Source organism: Miniopterus schreibersii (assembly GCF_964146895.1).
Source record: "Miniopterus schreibersii genome assembly, chromosome: 7".
NCBI lineage: Eukaryota > Metazoa > Chordata > Mammalia > Chiroptera > Miniopteridae > Miniopterus > Miniopterus schreibersii.
The window spans coordinates 38,339,336-38,360,735 of record NC_138108.1 but is presented as its reverse complement, the minus strand read 5'-3'; the positions used below and the strand labels follow the sequence as shown (position 1 = coordinate 38,360,735).

Genomic DNA, 21,400 nt, shown 5'->3' with positions numbered 1-21,400 from the left:
AAATGAAATAAAAATTTAAAATTCAGTTTCTGAATTTCAAATGTTATATTTCAAGTGCTCAATAACCACATGGGGCTGGTGGCTAACTATTAGACAATGTAGTTATAGAGCATTTCCATTATCTTAGAAGTTCTATCGGACAGCAGTGATCTAGAAGAATCACTTCTTTGTAAATATATAAATTACTAATTCAATTTGTAATTCATTTAAATCGAGACACCTTCCCTAAATTCTCACTACAAAAACAGAAGACAAGCAAACAATCTCCTCTCCAACTCTTGAAATGGTCCTTTGATATGACATTTCTTTTAGGACTTGTTGTAACTGGGTAGTCTTTCTGTAAGTTGTTTGAAGGTTAAAACTATGTTCAAATGTAGCTCCAAGTGAGGTAGGAGGAAAGAAGAAGTCCTTATTAATGAAGTTTGGGGAATGACTCATGTTAGAGACATAATCCACACTGTTCTAGAATTTGAAAGACTCTTGGACAAAGGCTTCTCATATCTGGCATAAACTTAAGGATCTGAAGAAGGTCCTTTTGTCTTGTCTCTAAATATACATTTATCTACCTACTTACTGACATAGGAAATTCCTTCAGCAGGAAGAAAAACTTTTTTTCTAAATAATTACATAAAAAATTTAGTACAAATATTCTTAGGAGAAACACACTAAGCTGTAAATGATTTACCTCTACTACTTTCCAGTAGGTTTTCATAGAAAATGGAAGAGAAAATTTAAAGTTGCTGAATTCCTAGATCAAGGTGGAACTGGCTGAGGAGGAAAGGATCAGGAAAAGGCTTTGGAGTAAGGGTAGAGTTTTACTGTCCAGTTTTGTGAAGCTTGACCTTTAACATTCAGGGAATATATCATTGAACTGACAGGATATTCAGTTCTGGTTTCCATTTGCTTTGAAAGTGGGATTCTCCAAGACCCTCAACAAGTTTACTGATAGCTCTTAGCATGAGAATGATTAATATTGATTTAGGGTGGTATCTTTTTTTTTTTAAGTTTTTATCATAAAGTTTAATTACTGTTCAGAAAAAATTCAGTGAATAATTTTCTCTGAAAAAATATACAGGGTGAAGCAAAAGTAGGTCTATAGTTGTTCCTGTGGAAAATAATACAATAATTAATAAGCAATAATACAAGAATAAACTCTGTGTCTCATGTACTCACAACTGGAAACCTACTTTTGCCCCACCCTGTACTGACTTTGTACAGACTGCAGTTATATTGGGGATGGCTGGTAAGTTAAATTACCCTATTTCCTATTCTGGAAATGACAAAAAGTCCATTTCCAGTCTGATTATAAAGGTGCATGTGCCTAAAATGGCTGAGAATAAATACAAAAAAGGTAAAAGCTGGAAGGCTAAGGGCATGCTATAGGCTCTAAGAGAAAGTCTCAGAAATACCCAAAATGGTGACAAGGAACATTTGGCTACAATATGGAGTTCTTTTCAGACATGTTTGTCTTTTGTTCCATGTTTAAAAATGCACATGAACTCAATGTAATTGAAATTTCTCTTTTTGTCAATAGGCGCTTCTCTGTACAGCTCCTCCATTTCTTCCACTATGAACCGATCTCCCGTTGTCAGCTGCTCTCTCAGGTAGTCTTCCTGAATGGTGCCAGCTGCTTCTTCATTAAAGCGAACAAAAGCAATTCTGATGACATCTTCTGGATCTGTGGCATTTAAGTTTTCACAAACATCATGACGAACATGGTGAAATTTATGAAACCTGGAGCCTCATTCATCATGGCATCTAGATACTCATCAGTTGGATTTTTCCCCAGGGAGGCAAACAGGTCATGTAAATCTTCCTTGTCAATGAAACCGTCTCTGTTCTTATCAATCATGTTGAAGGCCTCTTTGAACTCCTGAATCTTGACTGGTCATACGCGGCAAACGTATTGGATGTTGCACGTGGCGGCGGTGGGGGCTTCGTGGTGGTCTTAATCTTTGCCCTTTTGCTCAACACGATGGCGGTCAGATCCCTGCACAGCTGCAAGAATCCAAGAACTTCGGTGACCCTTCTCGCTGCCCTTGCTGCAGGTATCACCACCCTTCTACACTCAGTATGATGGTATCTTAAAGGGGCACTTGACTTTTGGTGACACTATATTATTGAATTTCAGGACCTGAGGAACCTTGGGCAGTATCTTTAGCAAATTATCTTCTTTTAAATCTCAGGGGAACTTCAGGAATATTATGAATTTTTACCTACATTTCATTTCTAAGTTGCAAAGCCCACTAGATTAGACTAGAAGTTTCCTCCCCGTATCTCTGGTCTCCAGCACAGGGCAAAATACCATATAATGTTTGTGGAACTGCTAAACTGCAGTCCCCTATTTTACAGATGAAGAAAATGAAGGCTAGAGAAAGAAAATGATTTTCCTAAGGTCATGGGGTGTGGAACCAGTAAGACAGCAATTAGGACAGAATGTTCTCTGTGTTCTTTCCATCCCACTCTGCTGATTTCTCACAACTGCTTTCTTTCTTTGGATACTTGGTTCTGGAGGCTAATAAAGCTTCCCACAGTTCAAATGGGTACAATTATTATTTCTCTTTTATTTTTGCATTTTTTAATTCATTTCTTGCCTAGCAGTGCTGAAAGCATAAAACATCAAATGACAGTTTTCTTCTTGTACTAAGCAAAGACAGTCTAGAATTAAAGAAAAAAATACTAGGAAGAAATACAACAAAATATTATCAGCACATCTCTCTGGGTGGTGGAATTATAAACTATTTTCTTTTCTTTCTTATCTTTTTTGGTACATTGTAATTTTTCTGCAATGAACATTAATTTAAAATATTTTATTAATTTTTCTCATGAATTACTTTATAAACAAAAAATAACACACACACATATATATATAATCTCCTTCTTCCCCTATTTCTACTGTTTGAGTAGGTCCTGCCTTCATTTAGATGAAGTGGAGCGGTGGGCTCCCATTAAGCAGGGTGAAGGGCACATTAATTATCCTACAGATATTTGGGACAGTCAAGGAAGACCCTCATTTGTGCCACTCCATTTCCCATATTTTCAGCTGAAAGGGCAGACTGTTGTCTTAAATGATTGCTGTTCTTTCAGCTGAAACCAGCTCAGTCCCCTTTTTAATTTGGGGCATGTGTCTCGGCTCTTTGTAAATATGCAGCCTTGCTTCAGTTCTCACCAATCTATTGCATTTCATCTACATGTGAAAAAATAGTTTTAAAAAAGCCCTTCACCTACACAATTCAAGACAAAAAGAAAGCACAAACTATTAATCCTATGGGGTAGACTTTTTACTTATTTTGGCACATAAAAGGTTATTGAATTAATTCCCTTAATATTGCCCCTAGACCTTCACCCATTACACATAAAGAGGGGTATAATCCTAGGCTTTTGTACATGAGAAATAAAAATAAACATAAGCCTAAAAAAACTATTAAAGATGTATGAATGTGTATGTGTGCATGTGTGTGTGTGCGTGGGGGGTGGTGGTGAGAAAGGAATGGGTCTTGCTTACTCCTTTATGGGTCAGCCTAGATATGTTTTAAGGGTTTTTTCTGCATTCACTACTACTGAGAAAAAACCCATCTATGATATCCCACAAAAGTTAAACTTTGAGTTTCTTTCACAGAGAGGAAATATGGAGAATCTGAATCTTTCAATAACTATTTGATGCATTTGTTCCTATCCCCTTATCCCCTTTTCTGAACCCCAACTACCCTCACCATCCCAGTTCCCCAGTGCTGCTAATCAAAGTAAAAAACCCAGAAACTGCATCTGCTTTGCTACTTTTCAGCTATGCCCAGAAATTAACAATTAAGTGCCTAAGAAGCTGTGTCCATTTGCTCACTGACATTTTCCTGTTTAACAGATAGGTAATACATATTATAAAAATGTACACATTTTCCCCAAGGGACTTAATAAAATATATTTCATTTAGAGTATTAAAAAAATGAAGCCATAAACACTTCCCCCTAAATTGGGTCTCATGCAAAATAGTGGCTAACCACTGAGCCAGATGATTTCCTTGCTCATTTTTTAAATTTTTTTTTTTTTGCCATTAAAACTGCCTTCTTTGGTACCCCCTTCTCCAGGGGTGAAGACCAGATCTATCCCAAACACGATTATCCAGCTTGGTTAATGATTTCAATGACCTCGTATGGAAAAATCCCTTCTGAAGGCTGCCGCTTAGTAACTCTAATGAAGGTGGTTTCGAGAGGCCAGAGGCAGGCGGTGAAGGCCGCCCTCTTCTCACCCTCCCTACTTCCCTCGCTGTCCTTCGCCTGCCCCTCCCCCTGCTCGCCTCCTTCCCCCTTCCTCCTCCCCTTCCCCTCTCGCCCTTCTCCTTTCCTTGCTACCTCTTTCTTCCTGTCTCCTTCCCTGCCTGTTATTGAACTTAGTGATACAGCAGATGGATGAACCTACTAATGCTCAGTAAGATCCCAGTACATAGCATTTGGGGATTTTGTCATGAGACGCGCGAAAATAAACTCTTTCTCATACTTATTACTGTTATTAATAACAATTATTATTACTACTACTAAAAGCATTATAACAGTACCTTACTTTTGTATCATGATAGTCATCTCATGAGAAAAGGACACTCCCATCTTCTATCTGGCCTGATTCTCCTGCCACCATGTGAAGAAGGGGAGCAGCTAGTATCTGTTTTTCAGATGAAAAAACAAGGCTCCAAGGGGTTGACCTGCCTATAATGGCACAGGTAGTTAGTAATGGATTTGGGACTAGAATGTAAGAGTTCTGATAGCTGTGTTCTCTTACATGGAGTTGAAGTTGTCTCATCCTATCTAATTTTAAGTTATGGCAAGTGGTGTTCAATAAAAAAGGTTTGTGGGTTGGATAAATGCAAATGCAGGTAAAGGAAGCGGTACCTAACCAGCAATTCTACCTTTCGCAGGTGTGGTCGAGGTGGCTTTTGCCTGGTCTTACTTCCAGGGAACATTCCTAAAGTGCTCTTTGGTTGCCTCTGCATATTTGAATGTTAAGATGTAAACCTAGGATTTCACCAGACACAAACATGCACAGACCTTGGGGCTTACTACAAAACAGTGAATTTCTTTTAAAAATGTGATACTTTTGGATTTCTTTACATTTAAAATAGACTTTCAGGGCAAAAAGGAATATGTGAAGCAATGCCAGTGGGACTAGGAGAGTGCTGTATGTGAAGTGCAGTAAATACAGCAAAAGAGGTTATATGAAAAAGAGCACTGGTGCCTCAGGGCCTTGCCCAGTCATCTTGACCTTACTATAATCTCCTGCAAAGCTGGATCCAGGCAAGCTAGTGCAAGAAGTGAACCTTGTTTCTGCACAAGAATATATCCAAGAGTCATTGACTTGGTAAGGCCTATGGATAATGACTTGCGCAAATCTCAGGCCAGGCTTGCTAAAATTTTTATGCATGACAAACCATGAAAACAGCAGTGAGAAGTTCATGATTTCACATGAGTTGTAAATTATTTTGTGACCCACTAATCCTGTTATTTGTAGCAAGTCTTCCTTTTCCCAGCCAGAGGAGAGATAATAGTCTTTGACTACGAATGTCTTCAAAATATTTAGTATTGCCATGATAACTCAGCACAATGAGACTTGCTGGCACTGCAAGTCAATACTTAACAGAACTATTTCAGTAAATTACTTTAAGGAAACAAAATCAATATGTAAAAAAAAAACAAGCCAAAGTTTAAAAATGATGCACGTGAGATCTGGCTTTGCCTGAAACCCAGGCATTAAGAATCCTGAACTGGACCTTGTTAACTTTTGGTTGGACTTTGTGCTCTTCATCTAAGCTTCCTTATCATCACTAGCTGAACACCCCCGGGATGCTTGCACCCACTCAGAACATGCCAAAGATGCAGTTTTAGAAGGTCACTTTCTAGAAAAATGGATAAATGCACAAAGATGATTCTTTTCTTCTTCTGGATAAAAAAGGTGAAAGAGGAGATAAAGATTATTTGTGAAATTTAGGGTAGGAGATAATCTGTCCATTTTATACAAACGGATACTTTTTCCACTTCTGAATCCCATTCTGTCTAAAATGCTGTTGCCAACTCAAGTTAAATATCAAGGACAAAGACCAAGCTGCTAATCTCACCCTCCGCCGTATACAACTTTCCTACCACAGTGAGTATCATCCCCTCAAATAAGAAAATAAGAATACATCTGGAAGCATTATGATTCTTTCCAGGTGCTGAGATATTGTTAAATTCCTTCCTTTCCTTTTAACAACATTCTTCTAAGTCTGCACCCCTCCCTCATCCTAAGAAGTGCTAAGTCCTTGCTTTCTCTACTCTACCACTTGTTGAATGTTTCAGTGTCATTTTGGATTCTTGTTCTTTCACCCAGGGAATCAACAAGCTCACAAACTTCGGTCACCCATCTAGATTATGGCTTCCATGTTTAGAAATAATGAATTTGTGTGTGTACAAGTGAGGTTTGTGTGTGCAATAAGCTTCTAGGTCTGTTTAAAAGGCTCAATTCTGTCCATTTGGCTGAACTTACCTTATAGCTAAGAGAAGAAGTTTTTATTACATAGATTTAGTTTAAGTATCATATTCAAATGTTAAGAACACGTTCCCTTGACCTTCATTCAGGGCATTAGTAATTTAAACTTCGGACTGACCACCTTGGGCCACCATTCACTGAATGATTCACCAATGATCAATGTCCTTTGGGTGCTGGCATTAGTTATTTGTATCTTGAGCACTTGCTCTGTAGGATGCTATAATTTAAGCCAATGCATCCCAAAGGGCTATAAATAGGTGCTGGGGGAAAACCATAGCGTGGGTAAACACACTGTATCATACAAGGTTACAAAGAATTTTCAGGACCTTTAATAAACTAACGGGCAATAGGACTTTTCAAGGGGGCAGAATTATAGTAGTGTTTCCCAAATTTATGACAGCAGAACCAGAGAAACATGCCCTGTCCCCAGAAAAACTAGCATCCTACAGAATTTACTTTGGGAAAGTTTGAACTAGCTAAACTTCCCAAGTGGCATATTCCTGCGAAACCACCTTCTTTTCTCTTCCCCAAATGAGAAGTGCAGAACACCCCACAGGTCTCTGGAAAAAAAGCAATTGCTATTTGGGTTTGGACCAACTCTCGGTAGAGCACCAGAACCAGATGTACAACTACCAAATTAGAGTCTGGTCACTCAGCTAGTTCTAAGGCGGAATGCAGAGACCCTCACTCTTAATGTAACCAGTTCCTATTACACTTGTTTTTTTGGTGTGTGTTTACAATTGTATTGAATCATCAACTTTAAAAATATTTTAAATTTCATTTCCCACTTATCACTCTAGATACCCCAACATTCTAGCTTAAGGCTAAAGCCAAAAGCTTTGCCTAAATCAAAAAGCAATTATCAGTCACAGACTGAGAAAGGGAAAGGGAAACAGAATGTAAAGCTTTGTTAGTTTTTCCCCAACCATATTAAATATCTATTAGCATTTGAATCATGGCTGAAGCAGGCTTACCTGTTATTTTCCCCTATGTGAATAGCCTGTTATTACGTCACAAAATGAACTTACTTGGTATCATTTCTCTTCAAGAAGCCATATTAATTGCTATCTGAGCCAGGAATTGGACTTTAAAAGACTAATACGTGATTTTATTGATCTGTTTTAGTGTTCTTATGAACATCAAAGCTAAACTAAATTGGGGCTGTCCTTTCCCTTCTTTCCAGCATTAGCCTTATTACATTTAGCCTTTTTCTATTTTTAGGAAATTTTGTTTATCTTCCAAGGTGTAAAATAGAATGACAAGTAACAACATGTACTAAGGAATACTGATATTTTTGCAGGACTCGTAACTTTGAACAGTACTTTTATACGCATTATTTCATTTGACCCTAACAATATCCCAAAAGGTGAAATGAAACCGAGATCCCCACCCAAACGATAAATAAGGTGAAGAAAGGTAAGGAATGAAGAAAGAGAGCAAAAGTTTTATGTAAGATCATACACTTTTTAAGTGGTACAACCAGAACTTTAACCCACGTCTCCTGACTCACAGCTTTAAATTATTTCTATAAGAGCAGAAGGTTTTTCTCCCTCTCTACTACTGAGGTATATACCATCAGGTCCTGATGCTAAATATATTCAGCAATTAAATATAACACACCAGCCTTAGCCATTTTTGCTCATTGGTTAGAGCATCAGCCTGTGGGCTGAAGGGTCCCAGGTTTGATTCTGGCCAAGGGCACATACCTTGGGTGCAGGTTCAATCCCTGGCCCTGGTCGGGGTCCTGTGGGAAGCAACCAATCGATGTCTCTCTCTCTCCCTTCCACTTTCTCTGAAAAGCAATGGAAAAAATATCCTCAGGTAAGGATTAAAAAAAAAAAAGAAAAAAAAATACACACCAGCCGCTGGGCCCGTGTGCTCAGTGGTTGAGCGTGGATCCAGGAACCAAGAGGTCATAGTTCTATTCCTGGCCACAGCACATGCCCAGGTTGTGGGCTCCATCCTCAGGGGGAGGTCATGCAGGAGGCAGCTGATCGTTGATGTTTCTTTCTCATTGATGTTTCTATCTCTCTATCCCTTTCCCTTCTTCTTCCTCTCTCTCTAAAAATCAATAAAAACATAAAAAAAAAAAAAAAAAAAAAAGTGAACAGCACTATTTGGCCCTGGTTGTGGGAATCTTTTTTTAAAAAAATACACATCAGCCATTTCCATCCCTGATCCAGAGTTTGGCTTTCTAATCTACCTTGAATCAAGACCAATTGTTGTACCTAACAAAAGTATTTTATAAAATTTGGGAATAAAACAACCACTACCCAGGAACCATTAAAAAAATAGAGAAAAACAATTATCTTTACATGGTTGTTATCACTTTTCCTTCCCTCTTTGGGAGCATGTGTGAGATTTTCCTCTCCCCCTTTAGTATGTATAACTAGAGAATGGTTTTCTGATAACATTTAGATCCATTTTAGATTACATCTCATTTCTTTCTTTTTTTTAAAATATATCTTTATTGATTTCAGTGAGAGGAAAGGAGAGGGAGAGAGATAGAAACATCAATGATGAGAGAGTCATTGATCAAGCCCACAACCCGGGCATGTGCCCTGACCAGGAATCGAACCCTGATCGCCTGGATCCTAGGTCGACGCTTAACCGCTGAGCCACGCCCGGCCGGGCATCTCATTTCTTATTTATCTGTCTATTATCTTGTCCCTATATAAAAATGACAACCATCCTTTATGTTACTCTTAGGTAATTCATCCTCAAGTCTTGTCTAGGTATCAGGGACAATTCCATGAAATACAAGAGTAATTGGGAAATTAGTTTCTTTTTTAATATATGCATATATTCATTTTAATTCCTAGGGGAGTCATTGGGGGGAGGTCTGACCTTAGGCAGATCATGGATGGAAGGACAAATGACTGATCTTGGATGTAAGCATGTTCTGCCTGACCTCTCCACCTCTCCTAACCCTCTTTTAGGTGCCTGATATTCTTGTGGTATCTCTATTCCTGGACTATCAAAACATGCTCTTAGGAAACAATCTTACATTAATCATTTATTCTTTTTTGAGTATTTGAGGCTTCTCTTACATGTTTGTATTTATTTCCTATACTACCTTTGTTTCCCCCAACTTCTCTCTCTCTCTCTCTCTCTCTCTCTCTCTCTCTCCCTCTCTCTCTCTCTCTCTCTCACACACACACACACAAACATACACACACACACACACACGCACATCACACACAATAAACTTCTATCTATGGTTAAGATCAAGCCAGTCTGTGGGAGTTCTTAAAAAATAAACACATGAGAAAGGAATTAGACCTACCGCTATGATCAACAACAGTTTTTCTCTGGGAAAAAGTGTCTGCTAAAGTGAGCCTAAAAAGAAACCCACATAATTTGGCTGTGTAAACATAGTAACTCACAGAGAATGAATCAGAATGAGCTCTCTGTTTGAGTAACAAATATTTTATTTTAACTTTGGGGGTGAGATTTTATAGCTGCTTTATTCTTTAGAGTGGTATAAAAAAAAATCTCCTTTGAAGAGATACCAATGAATTATCTTGACAAGAAGAAAATACCTGACAACAATTTAAATCCACATGTTCTGATAACATCAAGAGGACTCAAAAAGGAATCTGTACCTCAGAATTATAGGATTTTGAGAGTACTATTGGGTTGGGAGGAGAAAATGATTAATAGTGATTATTAAAAAAATAGTGACTATTAGACTCAGAATGAATGGTCATATGCATCAAACTCTTTCCATTAAGGAGAGTTAATTTATTATTCAACCAATTATAAAAATGATTATCTCTCTTTTACCAAATGATTATCTCTTTTACCAGTGAGTAAAATTATTATAAATTATTTCATGATAGCTATTATGAAAGTGAAAAAAAGTCACTCATCTTTCTCTTTCCCTTCTACTATACCTAAATAATCATTCTTTATTTTGCACAGTTTACCAATTTTAGAGCTACCTTTGAGTGTGTTAGTCTATTTTTAATGAAAAGATATCTACTTGCCAATAGACCACATGCCTTATTATAATCTAATAAGCATTATAGTTGAAAAATATGTGATTTGCTGGTGGACTGTGGAATTTATCTATTATCTCAATGATTTATCCACATATTATGTTGTTGGGTTGAGTTATTTGCAATGATGATTTGCATTCTGAAAATATGGTAGAAAACCCTAAAATATTTTTCAAAACTACCATATAAATCAATACATAAGTATCGAATTAGTAATGAACATAGAGACTGTAGCATAACTTTTAATTTGGAATGTATAAAATGAGACCAAGGGATAGCTAGGGACTGTCAGTTTCTAAAGATTTTAAGTTTGTTGAAGGCAAAAACCATATGCTGTATTTTCTTTCTCTTTTACCATGATTCTTTGGCTGGGATGGTTAAAATTACAAATCAACAAAAAAAACCAGACTATAGCATTTGTGTAAAATCAGATTGAAGCCCACCAGGAATGGGACTAGAAACCAGGAACTGAACTTTGGCAGAGGCACGCATGACCTCATTTGGGAATGGTGGGGATGAAACAGAATTTAGCAGCAATTGTTATTGCTGTTCTTTCAGCTCTGAATCAATTCAGTAATCCCTTGGCTTAAGTGCTTGATGGGGTAGTCTGCTTTTATATACAGAGATCTACAGTGTTAAGGTATTTTCAAAGTTTTAAATGATTGGAAGTTATCATTTGGCTCCCTCTTTACTTTAGTAACAAAACCATTCCAGATGGATTGGGGTTCAACTTCACTTAAAGACACCCTTGGCAAATCCATTTTTATGTGCCTTATTTCTGATATTTAAGTTATTTCTCTTTTCTATTCTACATGTAGTAGCCAGCCTTTAAAATGGTCCTCAATGATCCCTGCCTCCTGGTATTCACATCCTTGTGTTCCCCTCCCACGATGTACTAGGTTTGGTCTGCATGACCAACAGAATAAGGCAGAAAGGATGGTGCGTTACATCCAAGACTAGGTTTTAAATAACTATGGCTTCTACCTTGGGCACTCTCCCATTTGCTCAGTCTCTTGTCTTTCTCACTCTTACTCTGTCTGATCATGTTCTCTGTGAGACACCAGCTGCCATGTCATGAGGACACTCAGGCAGTCTACGGTGAAACATTTGCAGTAAGGAACTGAGACTGGCTAACAATCTTGTGAGTGAACCGGGAAGGGGGCATTTCAGCTTCAGTTAAGCCGTGAGGTTACTGCAACTTCTTAAGACATACTGAGCCAGACCACCTACGTAAGTCACTCCTGGGTTTTGACACTCAGCAATGGTGTGAAATAATGTTTATTGTTTTAAGCTGCTAAATGTTGGGGTTACTTGTCAGCCAGCAATAGATAACCAATACACCACAACTGTATTAAAATGTGAAATACTGGCTTTGTTAGGTTGAAGACGTGACCTCTCTTGCTGTTTCTGCAGGAGGCAGTGAAATGCTTGCCAGTGCTTTTTCAAGGTGCTTTGCAAAGCTCCTGCAGACAATAATTGACCTGATGATGTCTTGGTTCCCTGACAGAATTCCTTCTAATCGTGGAGGATGAACACATTCATCTAAGGTATCTACTTACTCACATTGGTTAACCTGACCTTACAATGACCACAACTGCAGGATGGTTACGTAGCACAGTACGTTTTGTATCTGTTTCTACCAGCCCTCAGTTTTATAAATGTGGGGCAATACCAGTCGATGGTGGAGAAATACATCATGGCATTATAGTTAAGGACTAGTTGAGGCTGCTAGGTCACTGATAAATTTGCAATTATAGAGTGACATTATTAAAATATTTGATGTTTGAGTCTTGGGAAAGGTCATGCATACTAAGATTTCCCCCCCATCTTTACCCTTTGTTATCCTTTCTAGATTTTTTATGATCTGCATTGTTTTGAAACAGGGCACAGTTAAAATTTTAAATATAATTCTTTAACTTATTATGGAAAATTTGAAACATAAACAAAATTAGAGAGTATATGAACCTCCATATAACCATCACCCAGCTTTAACATGGCCAATTTTGTTTAATTTATTCTTCAGTCTTCTTGCTGCCTCCCTGGTTGCCACATACATTGGATTATTTGGATGCAAATAAAAAACATCATATTCTTCCATGAGATAAGGTATTAACAATCTCATTTCAAAGTGGGAAGCAGGAGCTTACCTGTTGTTCTCACCAACTGGTTCTAAGAAAAATGTGATTTAGCTGAAATATGTGTTTATTTTAGGCAAGTTGCGTAACTGATCATCAACCTATATTTTATGATTTTTTTATAAGGTAAAACTGAATTTTCACACATTCTTACGGCGATTTTTATGTCTTCCCACCCTGAATTTTCAGTTCCTGCAATGTTTTTCCTGACATTTTAAGATTTGTTGAGTAGCTGGAAGATCTGTAGGTTGGTTATAATAAACAAACTCCCTCAATGATGAAGCAGTCTTTAGAAAATCATGGTTAGAATTTGGGATGGTGCTTCCCCTGACTACAAATGTACTTGTAACTAAGGTACAAAAGGGCAGGTCAGTGGGTAGCCACTGAAGGCTGATTTTCCTGACCCCAAGTGCTTTATAAGTACCACCCAGGACTAGCATAGAAAGTGGCTCATTCAAGTATTTCACCTCTTTTGTAGAACCTCTGGCTGCTGTGGGGCCTAGGTCTCTTCCTGATTATTATTGCATCTGGTGACATGTTTTTCCAGCTGGTGCACTGCTTCCCTGTAGGAGATTCCTTGATGTTCATCCCTCTACCAGCCTCCTGCCTGCTCTCCTGGGGCTCATCCTATGACCCTACTCTACACAGGCAACTTCTTCAAACCTGAACTGTGATTAAACGGATGGGTTTTAAAGCTGTTTATGGATCATATGTTTATCATAAAAATAAAGTGTTAGAATGGACTATAATTAAGTTTTAGTAATGTGAATTTCAACTCTGTCCCCTCCACCCCCCACCACATATAAGTAAATCAGAACTCTGCTTTTAAACCAGTAACTTTGGCAGTATTTTAAGAAGCAAGAAATGAATGTGTTCACAGTCCCTGATATTTGAATGCCTTCAAAACAGAAATGAAAAATTACCTAACACTTTCACACATAACATTATTTTGCACACAAGCTTAAACAAGCTGGATCAAGGATATATTTTGGGGACTATATTTAGAGGGCCAGACAATATCCTTAAAGAGCATATTTCAAAAAGACAAGAAATCAGCAGAATTAGATGGCCTCTTATGACTGTCCTCACATTCCTGTCTTGCAGTCTGGCTATCAGTGATTCTACACAGGGTTCTATTTTGGGGTGTGTTTCCCGCTTTGGCTTCTCCTAAGGGGGATCTCTTGGCATTAGCCTTAGTTGTCCTCCCATGACTCTGTCTATTGGTTTATGGACCAATTTTATTGTTCATTTTCCTGTCCATGAATACTTCCATTGCTCACCTCTCTAGCCCTGCATTACATTGACCCAAGTTGAAACACAGAAAAAAGGGAGGTCTTAAAGAAAGAAAATAAAGGGGGGGGGGTGTTAAAAAATAAGGAAAAAAGCAAGAAGAGCATGAAGAAGCTATCATCTATCTTTGCTTGAAAATATAGTCATTTAATATGTCAAAAATTTAAAAAGTAGGTTTCAAAAACAGGTATTGCTCCTTTAAGTAGAAAATTTAGGGGTACAGTGGAAACACTGCATGGGTAGTTAATAGGTCATTTTAAACATCTGATTCAAAGTAGCTTTCAATTGGCCCCAGGACATCTTGTTAACTATTTATCACTGATCTAAATGCAATGATAAACATAACTTTGTAAGCTTCAAATGGGAATGAGCCTGATTTAACAAAGTACAGGTAACTTAACCATGTTATGTCACAAAAGTGACACTAAATTTATCTACTCCATTTATATGAACTATATTTCTGCTAATACATGAATTGGATTTGGAAATTTGATTTTAAGGTGTAGGAATCACTTTCAAAATGTGATTGTATGAAATTAAAAATCTGTATACTTCAGAAATAATGCACTAAAATACAATATTATGTCTTAAATATTTTTGACAACTTTGTTTAGTAGCATTGCACACTGCTTCTTCGAGGCAATAGCAGTAATTACTTTTAGCACCTAGTTATCTAATGCTTCCCTAGCAACTGTTTTAGCAGACATCTATAGAAATACATGTATTTCTCAAAATGTCTGGAAAATCTTGTAAGTCCTTGGAAACCTTTCAGGGATTAGCAAGGTCAAAACTATCTTAATAAGACTAAGAAGCTGTCTGTATTTTTTACTCTCAGTCTCTCATGAGTGTGAAGTGGAGTTTTACAGTGGTTACATTACATGTAATATCTCAACAGATTGAATTCAGAAGTAGCTATGAAAATCCAGCTGTCTTCCATTAAGCAAGACAGACATTAAAGAGATTTGCAAAACTAAAGAAATTCCATTCTTCTCTTTTTTATAGAAAATATAATTGTTTTTAATAAAAACATTTGTTAATATGTATTGATTGGTTTATCATTATTATTTTTAAATAAATTGATGAAGAAATATCTTACGTACTTTTTGAGTTTAATTTCTAATATAGTATAGATAGACAGGTAGGTAAGTAGACATAATCATAAAAGCACTTCAGAGGTTTCAATTTTAAAGATTATAAAGGAATCCTAGAGACCAAAAAGTTTACTTAAAAACTTAAAACTTAATACGTTTACTTAAAAGTTTACTACTTTAGATTATTAATTGGTAATTATCAAATATTGATTTTATATGTTCCAAAGAAAAGAATTATTTTAAAGTGACTTCTGACTTTGATTTCCAAAATAATTGTACATTTATCATTTGGCAATAAATCTGAGAGGTAGGCTGTCAGAAATTACTCCTACCTAAAATCTCAAGTAATCGAGAATCAAAGAACTTAAGATTGCATAATAAGTTAGTAGTAGAGCTGTAAGAGAATACTCTCAAATATACCCCAATGATTTGGCTAATTAAATTTAAGGAGCAACTGCTCCTTACCCTATATAGTGATCATGACATCCTGAAATAGAATAGTATTGTGACAGAACATGGAACCACTTCTAGCCATTTTCACATTAAACATCTTTATTTCTTGAGGTAAATCAGTGTCCTTTACTGGAATGGAGAGCTAACCATACATAACTCCTTGCTTTCCTGTTATTCAAAAATATTGTTAACTTCTTTGTAGTTCTTTAGGTCTTCATCACTTGCTGGTACAGTTTCTTTTTACAACTGCCAACAGGTTCTCAGATATACTTGATAGGCTGACTTCCACTTAAGAATGTATTCCAAAATACTAGTCTTTCCAGGTCTGTCATGCTAATCCCCTGCTCAAGAACTTATATTAGCACCCACCAGATCAAGGTTTTATTTCTGCTAAGTTTTCAATGTTCTCATGATTTGGTCTCCTAATTACCCATTTAACCTTATTTTTCTTCCTACTAATATGAATTATCTTTTCCAAGAAGGCAGTTTTCCTTACATCAGATTTACTCCTCCTTCCATAATAACAGAATTTACTATATTCTTGCTCATTAACCTTTAATACACCTGGGAAGTAGTCATTACTATCCCAATTTACAGACAAGGAGCCAAGCCCAGAGACATTAATGTGACAAGCTCAAGCCAACATATCTGGTTACTGGTAGAGTCAATATGCAAACCCAAGTCTGTCTGGAAATGAAGCTAGTCTCTTAGTCGGATATATTGGTAAGTCAATTACATTTAAATGGGCTAAATGAATTTAGTACTTATTGCTCAGACTGCTTAAAAGAAAACATCTAAATGCTGTTTACAAGAAACACATCTAAAATAGATGGATACAGAAAGCGTAAAAGTTATAGGATAGGACCAGAGCTGGTGTGGCTAAACTTTAAGACAAAGTTTATGGACAAAGAGGGATATTTGGTAACTATAAAAGGTTCAATTTATCAAGAAAATATAATAATTTTGCGATATCCACTATATAGCTTTAAAGCACAGAATGAAAAAATTAGCAGAATGGGAAAAGTAAATCAATCCATAATAAGAGTGGGAGAGTTTAACATACGACAAAATACCAGTTAGGATATAAAAAACTTGAACAAAACAACCATTACGTTAAATTTATATTTGGGAAACACTGTACCTCAAAACAATAGAGAATACTTATCCTTTTCAAATACAAATGGAAACTATTTGGAACTGAATAATAATGAAAATGCCATTATTAAAACTTGAATAAACTTAGAGAGAAATTTCTAGCCCTAAACACAGGTATCAGAAAGCAAACACACCAAAAAAAGGCTGAGTAATCAATGAGCTAAGCATTCAAGAAATTAGAAAAAAGTAGCAGATAGGGAATGAGAAAGAATATTAGCAGAAATTAATAAAAAAGAAAGCATACATATAATAGGATCAACAAAGTCAAAGGCTGATTCTTTATAAATACTGATGAGAATGTGGAAAAAAGGAAATCCTTATACACTATTGGTAGGAATGTAAATTGGTGCAGCCACAATGGAAAACAGTATGGAAGTTTCTCAAAGATTTAAAAATAGAATTGCCTTATGACCCAGCAGTTCTACTTCTGAGTATATATCCAAAGAAAATAAAATCTGAATTTTGAAGAGATATCTACACCTCCATGTTCACTGCAGCATTATTCACACGAGCCAAGATTTGAAAACAGCCAACCTAAATGTCTATCAATGGATAAATGAATAAAGAAAATGTGACACACACACACACACTGGAATATTATTCAGCCTAAAAAGGACATCCTGTTATTTGTGACTATATGAATGAACCTGGAGGACATTATACTAAGTGAAATAGGCCAGACACAGAAAGAGAAGTACTCACATATGTGGAATCTAAGTTAGTAAAATTTACAGAAACAGAGTAGAATGGTGCTTACTAAGGGCTGTGGGGAGGTGGAAGTGGGGAGATATTGGCAAAAGGTACAAAGTTTCAGCTATACAAGATGAATAAGTTCTGGAGATCTATGTACAACATGGTGACCATAGTAAGTTCTGTAGTCCATACTTGAAATTTGTTAAGGGGGTAGATCTTCATTGTTCTTACCACACACACACAAATACACAGGCACACAGAGAAAGAAAATGGTTACTATGTGAGGTGATGGATGTGTTAATTAGCATAATTATGGCAATCATTTCACAATTTATACATATATTAAAACATCAAATTGTATACTGTACCTTAAATACTAATTCCTATTAGTAAATTATACTTCAACAAAGCTGAAAGAAATCTTAAAAAAAAAAGGTTGTTTCTTTAAAAAAGTAATAAAATTAATTAGTGTCTGGCAAACTGATTAAAAAGAGAGTGAGTGAAAGCAAAATAATCTGTGTTGTAAATAAAAAGTGGGACATACTACAAATCCTATAGATATTAAAATGATAAGATACTATAAAAAACTGTTAATAAATTAAAAATGTAAATGAAGCAATATGTTAAAAAAAAAGTAAAAAATTGAAACAAGTAGAAATAGAGAATGTGAATAGCATTAAACTATTTAATGTGTAAATAAAAACTTTTCCATAAAAAAACCTTGAGGTTCAGGCTGCTTCTTTGGTAAATTCTAACAAACATGTAAAGAAGAAATAATGGTAAGTCTTACATAAAACCTTCCTGAGACAAGAAAACAAAGGAGTCCTCACTAGCTTGTTTCATGAGGCGAGTAAAACCTGACATGTTCCTATTAGAAAAGAAAAATAATAAATCAATCCTACTTATAAACATAGATACAAACTCTTAAACAAAAATTTAATACACTTCACTCAAAATATATAAAAAGGCCAATATATACTGACCAGGTTGGGTTTATGACGGCATTGCAAAGTTGGCTGAACAGTGGGAAATCAATACATGTAATTTACCATACTAACAAAATAAAGGAGAAAAACATATAATCATCTCAACATATGCAGGGGAAAAAATATTGGATAAAACTAAAAATCCATTTATAATAAAAACTCTTAGTAAATTAGGATTTGAAGGGGAGTTGCTTACTCTGCTATAAGGTTTATTTAAAAAAAAAAAAAAAAAAGCAACCCACTTCAAACAGTGGTGAAATGTTGAGAAATTTCCCTTTGAAATCAGGAACAAGATAAGAGTGCCATCATCACAACTTCTATTTAGCACTGTATTGGAGGTACTGATCAGCTGGGTAAGGCAAGAAAACAAAGTACTGTACAGGTCTGTAAATGAAGAAAAAGAAGTACAAGGGTTGTAGAGAAAGAAATCAGCTGTTATTATTCACAACTGTAGAAGATCTAAAAGAATATGTTTACAATAGTTAAAACAGTGTTTTACTGGCATAAGGTTGATAAATAAACCAATGGAATAGAACAAAGAGCCCAGAACTAGACTATTGCTATATGGACACTTGATTTATAACAAAGGTGACAATGTAGGATAAGATCTTTTCAACAGGTAGTGCTGAGGCAACGAATAATCATATGAAGAAAAAAAGAAACCTGATCTACACCATAAGCAAAAGTCAAATTCAGGTGAACTGTAAGTATAAATGTGAAAGGAAAAACATAAGGCTTTGAGAAGGTATTACAGGAGATTTATCTTCATTACACATTCACAAATAAGGATATACAAATGGCCAACAAACATACAAAAACAGCACTTGATCTCATTAGTAATCAGAAAAATGCAAATTAAATCCACAATAAGATAATAGTATACAATAGCTAAAACTAACTAGATTGGCAATGACAAGTTAGAGTAATGGGACCACTCTCATATGCTACTGGGATAGTGGGTTTTGTACAATCCTTTTGGAAAACAGTCTGGCATTTCATTATTTATTAAACATATGCATACTCTATGACCTAGCAATTCCACTCTTAGGTGGGTACTCAACAAAAATTCTTCCTAGAGACATATGCAAGAATGTTCACAGCAACTTCATCCACAACATGGAAATAACTTGAATGTTCATTAATCATAGAATAGATAAACCCTGGTATATGCATTAAATGGAATACTATACACCAAAGAAAATGAATGTACAACAACTACATGCAACAATATGGATGAATCTCATAAAAATAATGTTGAGTGAAAGAAATCAGACACAAAAGAACATACTTTATGATTCTATTTGTATAAATGCAAACAAACAAATAAGGAACACATGCCTAATTGTTAAAACCATAAAGAAAAACAAGAAAATACATATCATAAACCTCAGGACAGTGGTTACCTTTGCCAGGAAGGGAGGGTTAAATGATTGGGAGAGGGCATAAGGGAACTTGCAGGGTGCTGGCAGTGTTCTATTTCTCGACCTAGGCGGAAGTTACCTGGGTGTTTGATCTGTGATAATTTATGATCTGGTACACTTTACTTTGTTTGATTTTATAATAAAAAATGTGTGAAAATGCAAGAATTCCTTTATTCATGGATCACTCAGCAGCTCTGAAGATGAATAACAAAAATCACTGCAGTAAAAAAATTTAGTGCATATTTTAGGAGTTAATCTATCCTATTTAGACTTTTTTGTGCTTTATATTAGAAGAGAGAAGTGTCATGTGATACTTGTCTTTCTCTGACTGGCTCATTTTGCTTAGCATAATACTCTCCAGGTCCCTCTATGCTGTCTCAAAGGGTAAGAGACCCTTCAATTTTACAACTGCATAGTATTCCATGGTGTTAATATACCACAGCTTTTTTATCCACTCATCTACTGATGGGCACTTGGACTGTGTGTTGAAGGCCTGGGGGGGAGGAGGGAGCAATGGGGAAAATAAAGGGAACATTTGTAATACTTTCAACAAAGATAAATTAAACAAACAAACAAAAACAAAAAACAAAAGAAGGGTCATAAATGCAAATAAAGGTTACTCCATTTACAATCCCACATGTCAGTGGTTCATCTCTTATTTCTGTACATGTGGTCAGCTCTCCATTGGGATCCAGATTATCAAGGGTCAAGTGTTTCCAGGACTCAGAAGACACAGGTTTGTTGAGGCCCTCCTGAATGTGACAGTCACAGAGGTTTTGCTTTTTGTGGGAATCATCAGCATCGCAAAAGACCATGCTTCAAGTAAACATTTGTTCCTCCTAAGTAGCATGAAATAAATTCAGGGCACTCTGCTTCGGCCTTGCTCTTGTAAGAAGAAGGGGTAAGAAACCCTTCACCAAGGTCAGCTTTATTACACTTATTCCACCCAATAGTATAACAGTTTTTCCCCATGTATATATCTTAATTCCTAATTAGCCTGATTATACCACATAGGTGAGACATTGGCTTAAATACTTTTGCATCTCATAGCACAAAGTAATGAATTAGGTACACAAAATAGGCTTAAACAAATGCTTTTACTGCCTATATGGTTTTCATTACTCTGCACATATTTGAAACATAAATCAGTAGTATTTCCACTGGTCCGTAATTTTGGTTTACATCAAGCTTTTCATTGCCCAGGAGAAAAGGATTCTTGTTATTCTGTTGATATCTGCAAAATTTATAAATTTGCCTCTTGAGAGTTGGCAAGAAGCTTGTCCATACCTCATCTGGACAAGACTAAAGAAGTCAGTTAACTATATTTACATTTAAAGCACGTCAATGGTATTAGATTGAGCTCTCTGGGAGTCAAGCAAAAATGAACAGATCCATCTCATTCCCAAAAGATTCTATATTGCTTATATAGCATTTTAGCAAGAAAGGTACTAATTTTATATAATTACAAGCAAAGATGCTAGTGCTTTAATGCTGTTCCAGTAACATATGGAAAGGATATGAGAACCTTGATTCCTATAGTTGCCGAACTCTTGAACTTGAGGAACCTTTCTCCTTAGAGTCCTCAACAATTTACTCCTCCTGCTGTCCCTTTTCTTCACTCCTAGTCATTTGAAATAGCCATGGGTTCCTCTAGGAAGAGTACAG

The 21,400-nt window shown here is 36.2% G+C and overlaps 1 pseudogene across 1 annotated transcript; it reads right to left on the bottom strand.

Annotated features, from left to right (window-relative positions):
* Positions 1–1,454: 1,454 nt before the first annotated feature.
* On the bottom strand, positions 1,455–20,550 carry LOC308559745 (myosin regulatory light polypeptide 9 pseudogene; annotated as a pseudogene). Its single transcript has 2 exons — positions 20,403–20,550; positions 1,455–2,042 (listed from the first exon to the last, which is right to left on the bottom strand). The product of its transcript is annotated as a myosin regulatory light polypeptide 9 pseudogene (transcript).
* Between the last annotated feature and the right edge of the window lie 850 nt (positions 20,551–21,400).